This window comes from Panulirus ornatus, chromosome 6 (assembly GCF_036320965.1).
Source record: "Panulirus ornatus isolate Po-2019 chromosome 6, ASM3632096v1, whole genome shotgun sequence".
In the NCBI taxonomy this organism is placed as follows: domain Eukaryota; kingdom Metazoa; phylum Arthropoda; class Malacostraca; order Decapoda; family Palinuridae; genus Panulirus; species Panulirus ornatus.
This window is the reverse complement of record NC_092229.1, coordinates 34,825,190-34,841,049: the sequence shown is the minus strand read 5'-3', so window position 1 is coordinate 34,841,049 and position 15,860 is coordinate 34,825,190. Positions and strand designations below refer to the sequence as shown.

Below are 15,860 nucleotides of genomic sequence, written 5' to 3'. Positions count from 1 at the left end.
ATGCCACAAGCATCTTTTGCGCAATCCATCACTGATTCCCTAAATACATCCCATTCCTCCCCCACTCCCCTTACTTCCATTGTTCTCACCTTTTTCCACTCTGTACTCAGTCTCTCCTGGTACTTCCTCACACAAGTCTCCTTCCCAAGCTCACTTACTCTCACCACCCTCTTCACCCCAACATTCACTCTTCTTTTCTGGAAACCCATACAAATCTTCACCTTAGCCTCCACAAGATAATGATCAGACATCCCTCCAGTTGCACCTCTCAGCACATTAACATCCAAAAGTCTCTCTTTCGCGCGCCTGTCAATTAACACGTAATCCAATAACGCTCTCTGGCCATCTCTCCTACTTACATAAGTATACTTATGTATATCTCGCTTTTTAAACCAGGTATTCCCAATCATCAGTCCTTTTTCCGCACATAAATCTACAAGCTCTTCACCAATTCCATTTACAACACTGAACACCCCATGTATACCAATTATTCCCTCAACTGCCACATTACTCACCTTTGCATTCAAATCACCCAACACTATAACCCGGTCTCGTGCATCAAAACCACTAACACACTCATTCAGCTGCTCCCAAAACACTTGCCTCTCATGATCTTTCTTCTCATGCCCAGGTGCATATGCACCAATAATCACCCATCTCTCTCCATCAACTTTCAGTTTTACCCATATTAATCGAGAATTTACTTTCTTACATTCTATCACATACTTCCACAACTCCTGTTTCAGGAGTACTGCTACTCCTTCCCTTGCTCTTGTCCTCTCACTAACCCCTGACTTTACTCCCAAGACATTCCCAAACCACTCTTCCCCTTTACCCTTGAGCTTCGTTTCACTCAGAGCCAAAACATCCAGGTTCCTTTCCTCAAACATACTACCTATCTCTCCTTTTTTCACATCTTGGTTACATCCACACACATTTAGGCACCCCAATCTGAGCCTTCGAGGAGGATGAGCACTCCCCGCGTGACTCCTTCTTCTGTTTCCCATTATAGAAAGTTAAAAAAAATGATATATATATATATATATATATATATATATATGTATATATATATATATATGTTGAGTATTCCTGGTAAATTATATGGGAGGGTATTGATTGAGAGGGTGAAGGCATGTACAGAGCATCAGATTGGGGAAGAGCAGTGTGGTTTCAGAAGTGGTAGAGGATGTGTGGATCAGGTGTTTGCTTTGAAGAATGTATGTGAGAAATACTTAGAAAAGCACATGGATTTGTATGTAGCATTTATGGATCTGGAGAAGGCATATGATAGAGTTGATAGAGATGCTCTGTGGAAGGTATTAAGAATATATGGAGTGGGAGGCAAGTTGTTAGAAGCAGTGAAAAGTTTTTATCGAGGATGTAAGGCATGTGTACGTGTAGGAAGAGAGGAAAGTGATTGGTTCTCAGTGAATGTAGGTTTGCGGCAGGGGTGTGTGATGTCTCCATGGTTGTTTAATTTGTTTATGGATGGGGTTGTTAGGGAGGTAAATGCAAGAGTCTTGGAAAGAGGGGCAAGTATGAAGTCTGTTGGGGATGAGAGAGCTTGGGAAGTGAGTCAGTTGTTGTTCGCTGATGATACAGCGCTGGTGGCGGACTCATGTGAGAAACTGCAGAAGCTGGTGACGGAGTTTGGTAAAGTGTGTGGAAGAAGAAAGTTAAGAGTAAATGTGAATAAGAGCAAGGTTATTAGGTACAGTAGGGTTGAGGGTCAAGTCAATTGGGAGGTGAGTTTGAATGGTGAAAAACTGGAGGACGTGAAGTGTTTTAGATATCTGGGAGTGGATCTGTCAGCGGATGGAACCATGGAAGCGGAAGTGGATCATAGGGTGGGGGAGGGGGCGAAAATTTTGGGAGCCTTGAAAAATGTGTGGAAGTCGAGAACATTATCCCGGAAAGCAAAAATGGGTATGTTTGAAGGAATAGTAGTTCCAACAATGTTGTATGGTTGCGAGGCGTGGGCTATGGATAGAGTTGTGCGCAGGAGGATGGATGTGCTGGAAATGAGATGTTTGAGGACAATGTGTGGTGTGAGGTGGTTTGATCGAGTAAGTAACGTAAGGGTAAGAGAGATGTGTGGAAATAAAAAGAGCGTGGTTGAGAGAGCAGAAGAGGGTGTTTTGAAATGGTTTGGGCACATGGAGAGAATGAGTGAGGAAAGATTGACCAAGAGGATATATGTGTCGGAGGTGGAGGGAACGAGGAGAAGAGGGAGACCAAATTGGAGGTGGAAAGATGGAGTGAAAAAGATTTTGTGTGATCGGGGCCTGAACATGCAGGAGGGTGAAAGGAGGGCAAGGAATAGAGTGAATTGGAGCGATGTGGTATACAGGGGTTGACGTGCTGTCAGTGGATTGAATCAAGGCATGTGAAGCGTCCGGGGTAAACCATGGAAAGCTGTGTAGGTATGTATATTTGTGTGTGTGGACGTGTGTATGTACATGTGTATGGGGGGGGTTGGGCCATTTCTTTCGTCTGTTTCCTTGCGCTACCTCGCAAACGCGGGAGACAGCGACAAAGTAAAAAAAAAAAAAAAAAAAATATATATATATATATATATATATATATATATATATATATATATATATATATATATATATATATATATATATATTTTTTTTTTTTTTTTTTCTTCTTTTTTTTCAAACTATTCGCCTTTTCCCGCATCGGCAAGGTAGCGTTAAGGACAGAGGACTGGGCCTCTGAGGGAACATCCTCACCTGGCCCCCTTCTGTGTTCCTTCTTTTGGAAAATAAAAAAAAAACAAGAGGGGAGGATTTCCAGCCACCCGCTCCCTCCCCTTTTAGTCGCCTTCTACGACACGCAGGGAATGCGTGGGAAGTATGCTTTCTCTCCTATCCCCAGGGATATATATATATATATATATATATATATATATATATATATATATATATATATATATATATATATACATATCTGTTTAGATATACAGATATGTATATATATATATATATATATATATATATATATATATATATATATATATGTATATATATATATATATATATATATGAGTGGAAGAAGAAAGTTAAGAGTAAATGTGAATAAGAGCAAGGTTATTAGGTACAGTAGGGTTGAGGGTCAAGTCAATTGGGAGGTGAGTTTGAATGGAGAAAAACTGGAGGAAGTGAAGTGTTTTAGATATCTGGGAGTGGATCTGTCAGCGGATGGAACCATGGAAGCGGAAGTGGATCATAGGGTGGGGGAGGGGGCGAAAATTTTGGGAGCCTTGAAAAATGTGTGGAAGTCGAGAACATTATCCCGGAAAGCAAAAATGGGTATGTTTGAAGGAATAGTGGTTCCAACAATGTTGTATGGTTGCGAGGCGTGGGCTATGGATAGAGTTGTGCGCAGGAGGATGGATGTGCTGGAAATGAGATGTTTGAGGACAATGTGTGGTGTGAGGTGGTTTGATCGAGTAAGTAACGTAAGGGTAAGAGAGATGTGTGGAAATAAAAAGAGCGTGGTTGAGAGAGCAGAAGAGGGTGTTTTGAAATGGTTTGGGCACATGGAGAGAATGAGTGAGGAAAGATTGACCAAGAGGATATATGTGTCGGAGGTGGAGGGAACGAGGAGAAGAGGGAGACCAAATTGGAGGTGGAAAGATGGAGTGAAAAGGATTTTGTGTGATCGGGGCCTGAACATGCAGGAGGGTGAAAGGAGGGCAAGAAATAGAGTGAATTGGAGCGATGTGGTATACAGGGGTTGACGTGCTGTCAGTGGATTGAATCAAGGCATGTGAAGCGTCCGGGGTAAACCATGGAAAGCTGTGTAGGTATGTATATTTGCGTGTGTGGACGTGTGTATGTACATGTGTATGGGGGGGGGGGGGGTTGGGCCATTTCTTTCGTCTGTTTCCTTGCGCTACCTCGCAAACGCGGGAGACAGCGACAAAGTATAAAAAAAAAAAAAAAGAAAAATATACATATATATATATATATATATATATATATGGCAGTTGAAGGAATAATTGGTGTACGATAGTTGCTCAGTTTTGCAAATGGAAATGGTGAAGAGCTTGTAGATTTGTGTGCTGAAAAAGGACTGGTGACTGGGAATACCTGGTTTAATAAGAGAGATGTATAGAAGTATACGTATGTAAGTAGGAGAAATGGCCAGAGAGCCTAACTGAATTACGTGTCAATTGATGGGTGCGTGAAAGAGAGACTTTTGGATGTAAATGTGCTGAGAAGTGCGACTGGAGGATATCTGATCATTATCTTGCGGAGGCGAAGGTGAAGATTTATAGAGGTTTTCAGAAAAGAAGAGAGAATGTTGGGGTGAAGAGCGTAAGTGAGCTTGGGAAGGAGACTTGTATGATTAAGTACCAGGAGAGAATGAGTGCATAAAGGAAAAAAGTGAAAGGAAAGGAGGTAAGGGGAGTGGGGGAGGAATGGGATATATTTAGGGAAGGAGTGATGGCTTGAGGAAAAGATGCTTGTGACATGAGAAGCATGGGAGGTCGGCAGATTAGAAAGGGTAGTAAGTGTCGGGATGAAGAAGTAAGACTGTTAGTGAAAGAGAGTAGATAGGCATTTGGACGATTTTTGTAGGGATATAGTGCAAATGACTGGGAGACGTATAAAAGAAAGAGGCAGGAGGTTAAGAGAAAGACGCAAGTGGTGAAAAAGAGGGCACATGAGAGTTGGGGTGAGAGAGCATCATTGAATTTTAGGGAGAATATAATGATGTTTTTGAAGTAGGTAAATAAAAAAAAAGTGCGTAAGACAAGAGAACAAATGGGAAAATCGGTGAAGGGGGGTAATGGGGAGGTGATAACAAGTCGTGTTGATGTGAGAAGGAGATGGAGTGAGTGTTTTGAAGGTTTGTTGAATGTGTTAGATGATAGAGTGGCAGATATAGGGTGTTTTGGTAGAGGTGGTGTGCGAAGTGAGAGGGTTAGGGAGAATATTTGGTAAAAGAGAAGAATTAGTGAAAGCTTTGCGAAAATGACAGCCGGCAAGGATGCGGGTTTCGATGGCATTGCAGTGGAACTTATTAAAAAAGGGGGTGAATGTGTTGTTGATCGTGAGGTGATGGTGAGGATATTCAGTGTATGTACGGCTCATGGTGAAGTGCCCTAGGATTGGCGGAATGCATGCATAGTGCCATTGTACAAAGGAAAGGATGATGAAGGTGAGTGTTCAAATTACATAGGCACAAGTTTGCTAAGTACACCCAGGAAATTATGTAGGAGGGTATTCATTGAGAGTGTCAAGGCATGTACAGACTATCAGATTGGGGAGAAGCAGTATTGTTTCATAAGTGGTAGAGGATGTGTGGATCAGGTGTTTGCTTTGAAGATTGTATGTGAGAAATACTTAGAAAAACAATTGGATTTGTATGTAGCATTTATGGATCTGGAGAAGGCAAGTGATAGAGTTGATAGAGATGCACTGTGGAAGGTATTAAGAGTATATGGTGTGAGAGGCAAGATGCTAGAAGCAGTGAAGAGTTTTTATTTGAGGATGTAAAGCTTGTGTACGAGTATGGAGAGGAAAGTGATTGGTTCTCAGTGAATGTCGGTTTGCGGTAGGGGTGCGTGATATATCCATGGTTGTTTGATTTGTGTATGGATGGGGTTATTAGCGAGCTGAATGCAAGAGTTTTGAAATGAGGGGTAAGCATGCAATCTTTTATGGATGAGAGGGCATGGGAAGTGAGTCAGTTGTTGTTCGCTGATGATACAGCGCTGGTGGCTGATTCGGGTTAGAAACTGCAGAAGCTGGTGACTGAGTTTGGTAAAGTGTGTGAAAGAAGAAAGTAGAGAGTAAACGTGAATAAGAGCAAGGTTATTGGGTACAATAGGGTGGAGGGACAAGTCAATTGGGAGATAAGTTTGAATAGAGAAAAACTGGAGGAAGTGAAGTGTTTTAGATATCTGGGAGTGGATTTGGCAGCTGATGGAACCATGGAAGCGGAAGTGAGTCACAGGGTGGAGGAGGGGGCGAAAGTTCTGTGAGCACTGAAAAATGTGTGGAAGACGAGAACATTATCTCTGAAGACGAAAATATGTATGTTTGAAGAAATAGTGGTGCCAACAATATGTTGCTAGGCGTGGGCTAAGGATAGGGTTGTGCGGAGGAGGGTGGATGTGTTGGAAATAAGATGTTTCAGAACAATACTTGGTTTGAGGTGGTTTGATCGAGTAATTAATTATAGGGTAAGAGAGATGTGTGGTTTTAAAAGAGTGTGGTTGAGAAAGCAGAACAGGGTGTATTGAAATGGTTTGGTCACATCGAGAGAATGAGTGAGGAAAGATTGATGTGTCATAGATGGAGGGAACGAGAAGTGGGAGACCAAATTGCAGGTGGAAGGATGGAGTGAAAAAGATTTTGAGCGATCGGGGCCTGAACATGCAGGAGGGTGAAAGGCATGCAAGGAATAGAGTGAATTGGAACGATGTCGTATACCAGGGTCGACGTGCCGTCATTGGATTGAAACAGGGCATGTGAAGCGTCTGTAGGAATTCATGGAAAGTTTTGTGGGGCCTGGATGTGGAGAGGGAGCTGTGGTTTTGGTGCAATATACATGACAGCTAGAGAGTGAGTGTGAACGAATGTGCACTTGTTGTCCTTTCCTAGCGATACCTCGTGTGCGTGCGTGGGGAGGGTTTGTCATTTCATGTGTAGCGGGGTGGCGACGAGAATGAATAATGACAGTAGGTATGAATTATGTATATGTGTTATATGTATATGTCTGTGTATGTAAAGGGGACGGGAGGGGGGGGGGGGTGCTGAAACCCTCGCCTCCTTGTATCTTAACTTTCTAAAAGGGGTAACAAAAGAAGGAGTCACGCGGGGAGTTCTTATCCTCCTCGAAGGCTCAGATTGGGGTGTCTAGATGTGTGTGGATGTAATCAAGATGAGAAAAAAGGAGAGATAGGTTGTAAGTTTGAGAAAAGGAACCTGGATGTTTTGGATCTGAATGAAACAAAACTCAAGAGTGAAGGGGAAGCGTGGCTTGGGAATGTTTTGGGCGTAAAGTCAGGAGTTGGTGAGAGGACCAGAGGAAGGAAAGAAGTAGCAATACTCCTGAAACAGGAGTGGTGGGAGTGTGTGATAGAGTGTAAGAATGTAAACTCTAGATTGATATGGGGAAAACCGAAAGTTGATGGAGAGAGATGGGTGATTATTGGTTCATATGCACCAAGGTATGAGAAGAAAGATCGAGAGAGACAAATGTTTTGGGAGCAGCTAAGTGAGTATGTTAGTAGTTTTGATGCACGAGACCAGGTTATAGTTATGGGTGATTTGAATGCAAAGGTAAGTAATGTGGCAATTGAGGGAACAATTGGTATACATGGGGTGTTCAATGTTTGTAGATTTGTGTGTTGAAAAATGACTGGCGATTTGGAATACCTGGTTCAAAAAGAGAGATATACACAAGTATACGAATGTCAATAGGACATATGGCCAGAGAGCGTTATTGGAACACATGTTAATTGATAGGCGCACGAAAGACAGACTTTTGGAAGGTAATATGGTGAGAGATGCAACTGGAGTGATGTCTGATCATTCTCTTGTGGAGGCGAAGGTGAAGATTTGAAGAGATTTTCAGAAAAGAAGAGAGAATGTTGGGGTGAAGAGAGTGGTGAGAATAAGTGAGGTTGGGAAGGAGACTTGTGTGAGGAAGTACCAGGAGAGACTGAGTACAGAATGGAAAAAGGACGTAAGGGAAGTGGGGGAGGAATGGGATGTATTCAGTGAAGCAGTGATGGCTTGTGCAAAAGATGATTGTGGCATGAGAAGCATGTGAGGTGGGCAGATTAGAAAGGGTAGTGAGTGGTGGGATGAAGAAGTAAGATTATTAGTGAAAGAGAAGAGAGAGGCATTTGGACGATTTTTGCAGGGAAATTATGCAAATGACTGAGAGATGTATGAAAGAAAGAGGCAGGAGGTGAAGAGAAAGATGCAAGAGGCGAAAAAGAGGGCAAATGAGAGTCGGGGTGAGAGAGTATCATAAAATTTTAGGGAGAATAAAAAGATGTTTTGGAAGGAGGTAAATAAAGTGCGTAAGACAAGGGAACAAATGGGAACATCAGTGGAGGAGGCAAATGGCGAGGTGATAACAAGTAGTGGCGATGTGAGGAGATGGAGTGAGTATTTTGAAGGTTTGTTAAATGTGTTTGATGATAGAGTGGCAGACATAGGGTGTTTTGGTCGAGGTGGTGTGCAAAGGGTCAGGGAGAATGATTTGGTAAACAGAGAAGAGGTAGTAAAAGCTTTGCTGAAGATGAAAACCGCCAAGGCAGCGGGTTTGGGTGGTATTGTAGTGGAATTTGTCAAAAAAGGGGTGACTGTATTGTTGACTGGTTGGTAAGTTTATCTAATGTATGTATGACTCATGGTGAGGTGCCTTAGTAGTGGCGGAATGCTTGCATAGTGCCATTGTACAAGGGGAAATGGGATAAAGGTAAGTGCTCAAATTACATAGGTATAAATTTGTTGAGTATTCCTGGGAAATTATATGGGAGGGTATTGATTGAGAGGGTGAAGGCATGTACAGAGCATCAGATTGGGGTAGGCAGTGTGGTTTCAGAAGTGGTAGAGGATGTGTGGATCAAGTGTTTGTTTTGAAAAATGTATATGAGAAATACTTATGAAAGGAAATGGATTTGTATGTAGTGTTTATGGATCTGGAGAAGGCATATGAAAGAGTTGGTAGAGATGGTCTGTGGAAGGTATTAAGAATATATGGTGTGGGAGGTAAGTTGTTAGAAGCAGTGAAAAGTTTTTATCGAGAATGTAAGGAATGTGGACGTGTAGGAAGAGAGGAAAGTGATGGGTTCTCAGTGAATGTGGTTTTTCGGCAGGGGTGCGTGATGTCTCCATGGTTGTTTAATTTGCTTATGGATAGGGTTGTTAGGGAGGTAAATGCAAGAGTTTTGGAGAGAGGGATGACAGAGGATGACAGAGCTTGGGAAGGGAGTTAGGTGTTTTCGGTGATGATACATCGCTGGTGGCTGATTCGGGTGAGAAACTGCAGAAGTTGGTGAATGAGTTTGATAAGAGGGGAAAGTATGCAGTCATTTGTGGATGAGAGAGCTTGGGAAGTGAGTCGGTTGTTGTTCGCTGATGAAACAGCGCTGGTGGCTGATTTGGGTGAGAAACTGCAGAAGCTGGTGACTGTTTGGCAAAGTGTGTTAAAGAAGAAAGCTGGGAGTAAATGTGAATAAGAGCAAGGTTATTAGGTACAGTAGGGTTGGGGGTCAAGTTAACTGGGAGGTTGGTCTGAATGGAGAGAAACTGGAGGAGGTGAAGTGTTTTAGATATCTGGGAGTGGATTTGGCAGCGGATGGAACCATGGAAACGGAAGTGAATCATAGGGTGGGGGAGGAGGCGAAAGTCCTGGGAGCGTTGAAAAATGTGTGGAAGTCGAGAACGTTATCTTGGAAAGCAAAAATGGGTATGTTTAAAGGAAAAGTGGTTCCAACAATGTTATATGGTTGCGAGGCGTGGGCTATGGACAGAGTTGTGCGGATGAGGGTGGATGTGCTGGAAATGAGATGTTTGCGGACAATATATGGAGTGAGGTGGTTTGGTCGAGTAAGTAATGAAAGGGTAAGAGAGATGTCTGGTGATAAAAAGAGTATGGTTGAGAGCGCAGATAAAGGTGTTTTAAAATGATTTGGTCACATGGAGAGAATGAATGAGGAAATATTGACCAAGAGGATATATTTGTCAGAGGTGGAGGGAACGAGAAGTGGGAGAACAAATTAGCGGTGGAAAGATGGAATGAAAAAGATTTTTAGTGGTCAGGGCCTGACCATGCAGGAGGGTGAAAGGCGTGGAAGGAATAAAGTGAATTGGAACGATGTGGTATACCGTGGTCGAGGTGCTGTCAATAGATTGAACCAAGGCATGTGAAGCATTTGGGGTAAACCATGGAAAGTGTTGTAGTGCCTGGATGTGGAAAGGGAGCTGGGGTTTCAGTGTATTATATATGCTAGCGAGAGACTGAGTGTGAATGAATGTGGCCTTTGTTTTTTTTCTTAGCGCTACCTCGCGCACATGATGGGGGAGGTTCTTTTCATTTCATGTGTGGCGGGATGTCGACGGGAATGAATAAGGCAGACTGTAAGAGTTATATACATGTGTATATATGTATATGTGTGGGTGTGTATATATATACATACATACATACATATATATATATATATATATATATATATATATATATATATATATATATATATATATATATATATATATATATATATATATATATATTTTTTTTTTTTTTTGCTTTGTCGCTGTCTCCCGCGTTTGCGAGGTAGCGCAAGGAAACAGACGAAAGAAATGGCCCAACCCACCCCCATACACATGTATATACATACGTCCACACACGCACATATACATACCTACACAGCTTTCCATGGTTTACCCCAGACGCTTCACATGCCCTGATTCAATCCACTGACAGCACGTCATCCCCGGTATACCACATCGATCCAATTCACTCTATTCCTTGCCCTCCTTTCACTCTCCTGCATGTTCAGGCCCCGATCACACAAAATCTTTTTCACTCCATCTTTCCACCTCCAATTTGGTCTTCCACTTCTCCTCGTTCCCTCCACCTCCGACACATATATCTTCTTGGTCAATCTTTTCTCACTCATTCTCTCCATGTGCCCAAATCATTTCAAAACACCCTCTTCTTCTTTCTCAACCACGCTCTTTTTATTTCCACACATCTCTCTTACCCTTACGTTACTTACTCGATCAAACCACCTCACACCACACATTGTCCTCAAACATCTCATTTCCAGCACATCCATCCTCCTGCGCACAACTCTATCCATAGCCCACGCCTCGCAACCATACAACATTGTTGGAACCACAATTCCTTCAAACATACCCATTTTTGCTTTCCGAGATAATGTTCTCGACTTCCACGCATTCTTCAAGGCTCCCAGGATTTTCGCCCCCTCCCCCACCCTATGATCCACTTCCGCCTCCATGGTTCCATCCGCTGCCAGATCCACTCCCAGATATCTAAAACACTTTACTTCCTCCAGTTTTTCTCCATACAAACTTACCTCCCAATTGACTTGACCCTCAACCCTACTGTACCTAATAACCTGGCTCTTATTCATATTTACTCTTAACTTTCTTCTTTCACACACTTTACCAAACTCAGTCACCAGCTGCTGCAGTTTCTCACATGAATCAGACACCAGCGCTGTATCATCAGCGAACAACAACTGACTCACTTCCAAAGCTCTCTTATCCCAACAGACTTCATACTTGCCCCTCTTTCCAAAACTCTTGCATTCAGCTCCCTAACAACCCCATCCATAAACAAATTAAACAACCATAGAGACATCACACACCCATGCCGCAAACCTACATTCACTGAGAACCATATATGTATATATATATATATATATATATATATATATATATATATATATATATATATATATATATATATATATATATATATATATATATATATATATATTTCTATATATATATATATATATATATATAAATATATATATATATATATATATATATATATATATATATATATATATATATATATATATATATATATATATATATATATATGTATATATATATATATATATATATATATATATATATATATATATATATATATATATATATATATATATATATATATATATATATATATATTGATTGAGAGGGTGAAGGCATGTACAGAGCATCAGATTGGGGAAGAGCAGTGCGGTTTCAGAAGTGGTAGAGGATGTGTGGATCAGGTGTTTGCTTTGAAGAATGTATGTGAGAAATACTTAGAAAAGCAAATGGATTTGTATGTAGCATTTATGGATCTGGAGAAGGCATATGATAGAGTTGATAGAGATGCTCTGTGGAAGGTATTAAGAATATATGGTGTGGGAGGCAAGTTGTTAGAAGCAGTGAAAAGTTTTTATCGAGGATGTAAGGCATGTGTACGTGTAGGAAGAGAGGAAAGTGATTGGTTCTCAGTGAATGTAGGTTTGCGGCAGGGGTGTGTGATGTCTCCATGGTTGTTTAATTTGTTTATGGATGGGGTTGTAAAGGAGGTAAATGCAAGAGTCCTGGAAAGAGGGGCAAGTATGAAGTCTGTTGGGGATGAGAGAGCTTGGGAAGTGAGTCAATTGTTGTTCGCTGATGATACAGCGCTGGTGGCTGATTCATGTGAGAAACTGCAGAAGCTGGTGACTGAGTTTGGTAAAGTGTGTGGAAGAAGAAAGTTGAGAGTAAATGTGAATAAGAGCAAGGTTATTAGGTACAGTAGGGGTGAGGGTCAAGTCAATTGGGAGGTGAGTTTGAATGGAGAAAAACTGGAGGAAGTGAAGTGTTTTAGATATCTCATTCCAGCGATGATCCATGGCAACAATCTATCCATAGGCACGCCTCGCAAATTGACCCAAATGTTGGAATCAAATTCCTTCAAACATAACATGTATTGTTTCAAGAATAATGTTCACTTCTGATGTTGCAAGGCTCAGGATTTGCACTATGATCCATTCGCCGGATGGTTCCATCGCTGCAGACCATGCAGATATTTAAAACAATTATGTCCTCCAGTGTTTTGATACAAACTTACTCCCAATGACTGACTAATGTGTAATAAAAAGCTGGTCTGAGATCAATACTTTAATTTTAATCGTTTTCCACACTTACCAAATGCAGTACCAAGTGCTGCAGCCACAATGAATCAGAACAGCGCTGTATCATCAGCGAACAACAACTGACTCATTCCAAAGCTCTTATCCAAAGACTTATACTTGCCCCTCTTTCCAAAACCTTGCATGTCAGCGCCTAACAAGCATCCATAACAAATTAAACGATCCATGAGACATCACACACCCATGACGCAAACCTACATTCATGAGAACAATATATGTTATATATATATATATATATATATATATATATAATATATATAATATATATAATATATATATTATATATATATATATATATATATATATATATATATATATATATATATATATATATATATATATAGCCAGTTTGTCAAAACCAGTGGAAGCTAATTGCCCTAAAAGATTCATAAGAGCTATTAATACCTTAAAAAAAGACAAGGATATACATATTACTAAAGCAGATAAGGCTAACACTGTTGTGATTTTAGACAAAAGTAACTATTTATCTAAAATGAATGATCTTCTAAATGATAACACAACATATTCTAAACTTAGTAAAAATCCCTGAGAAGCATTTAATTCTCACTTCAATAAAGAAATGAAGTTGTTGTTGAAAGGTAACACTTCTCTTATCAAAAATTTGTCATCTTTGTCCCCTGCCATATATGTATGGACTTATCAAAACACATAAACAGAATTTTCCAGCAAGACCTATGGTGAGTTCAGTAGGCTCTATCACATATGAATTGTCAAAATGGTTAGTTTCCTTATTAAGCCCTTTAGTGGGTAAGGTATCAAATTCTAATATCATGAACAATGTAGATTTAGTCAACAAGCTAAACAATATCAATATCAATTTTGATTTCAAACTAGTTAGCTTTGATGTTTCCTCACTTTTCTCTAGAGTTCAAGTTGATGACCTTTTAGAATATTTATTTGATGTCTTGGATGATATTCATTTTCCTGTTTCAAAGTCTAATTTCATTGAACTGATAAAATTGTGCATAAAAGACTGTGTATTTCAATTTAATGGAGATTATTATGCTCAAAAATTTGGTATGGCAATGGGTAACCCTCTTTCACCTGTACTAAGTAATCTTTATATGGAATTTTTGAAACAAAATTACTAAAGGATATCTTACCTTCTAATGCAATTTGGTTTAGGTATGTAGATGATGTTCTTTGTGTTTGGCCAACAAATGAAAATTTACAAATATTTCTCCCCTTACTTAACAATTTAGTACCTTCCATCAAATTTACTGTAGAAAATGAAAATAATGGTATGTTACCTTTTTAGATTGCATGATCTATAGACAAGGAACAAGTTTAAGTTTAGCATATACAGAAAACCCACCAATGTATGCTCATATATCCATTATTACTCATCTCAACATGACAGAGTTAGATTATCATCATTTAAATCTATGTTCCTTAGGGCATTACGTATTTGCAGTCCAGAGTTTCTTGATGATGAGTTTGAGAAGATATATTCTATTGGATCTAAGTTAGAGTACCCTAGATCTTTCATTGATAAATCCCTTAAGTTAGCAAAGAAATCATTTTATAGAGTTGAGCCCAAACCTCCTATTGACACCAAGAATCTTTTAGTTCTCCCTTTTATAATAATTTCACTTTGCTTCCCATGTTGCTTAAATCCTTTAATGTAAATGTTGCCTTTAGCGACAATAATTCTATAAAGAATATCTTAATCAGGAATTCACCAGAAAATTCTCTTGGTTGCATCTATAAAGTTCCTTGTGGAAACTGATAAATTTCATTTTGGTCAGACTGGTAAGGATCTTCCTGTTAGACTTAAGCAACATAAATATAGCATAAGAACGGAACAAGAATCAAATGCCTTGTTTAATCATGTTAAAAACTATGATCATTGTATTGACTGGAGTAACGCCATCTCAGTTGTTAACTCTAAGTCTATTACCAAGAGAAATATCATTGAATCTTCTATTATTAAATACAGAAAGAATTATAATCTTAATATTAGTGATGGTCTATACAAATTAGATAACTTCATGGTTGATGAAATTTATAAAATGATAAGTTTATGAATGCTCGTTGTCTGTCTTGGACAATCGTATGTTTAACAAATGGCATCCTAGCTTCGTCTCTTCGATGTATATCAACTGACTGTTTTATTTCGCTCGTGTGTCTCCCCTGATGATGTGGTTATTACACGAAAGTGCACATGGGAACTTTTCGTGTTTCATTTTCCCCGTGGACTCATAGGAATATATATATATATATATATATATATATATATATATATATATATATATATATATATATATATAATATATATATATATATATATATATATTATATATATATATATATCTATATAGTATTTAAAATATTTCCCAAGGATAAGATATTCCCATGCGTGTCGTAGAAGGCGACTAAAAGGGGAGGGAGCGGGGGGCTGGAAATCCTCCCCTCTCGGTTTTTTTTTTTTTTTTTCAATTTTCCAAAAGAAGGAACAGAGAATTGGGCCAGGTGAGGGTATTCCCTCAAAGGCCCAGTCCTCTGTTCTTAACGCTAACCTCGCTAATGCGGGAAATGGCGAATAGTTTGAAAAAAAAAAAAATAATATATATATATATATATATTATATATATATATATATAATATATATATATATATATATATATATATATATATATATTATCCTGAATTGAAGTAATCATTGCAGGTAAAGTCACTTTAAGTTTACAATCTGGTAGTTTACACATGACGGCCCTTGTAGCTTGACCATTATTTTCAGATTTTGGAGGGCGTCTGAATGAAACACTATGCTATAACCTAACTGCGGGAAACGGAATATGCAAGAATTCTTGTGGTCGTAATGAATTCAAGTTCAAGCCTGCAGGACTAAGGAATATTTGCCCAGGGAGAGTCTGCAAGTGAGTTCTGAGACTTATTAACATTATGACCAAGGATTAAAGATGAATTGTACTTTGGATATCAGGTTGTTTTCAGTGTCCAGGTAGCAGATTCGTTCTAGGACATATGGCTGAATTGCTGTCTTTATTCCAGAATGCACATTGTTTCCAAACAGACTAAACAGCAGGTCAGTTCCAAGATATATGTCTGAAGTGCTACCATCTGGGCTTCACATGAGCTGAAGATGTAAAGCTGCCGTGCAATAGTCCAACTT

The 15,860-nt window shown here is 39.5% G+C and overlaps 1 long non-coding RNA gene across 1 annotated transcript in view; it reads left to right on the top strand.

Annotated features, from left to right (window-relative positions):
• LOC139748946 (uncharacterized) overlaps positions 1–15,603 on the top strand; it is a 47,270-nt gene extending 31,667 nt beyond the window's left edge. The window contains exon 3 of the long non-coding RNA XR_011712848.1: positions 15,468–15,603. This is a non-coding gene — a long non-coding RNA (uncharacterized lncRNA). The remainder of the gene's footprint in view (positions 1–15,467) is intronic.
• Positions 15,604–15,860: the final 257 nt, after the last annotated feature.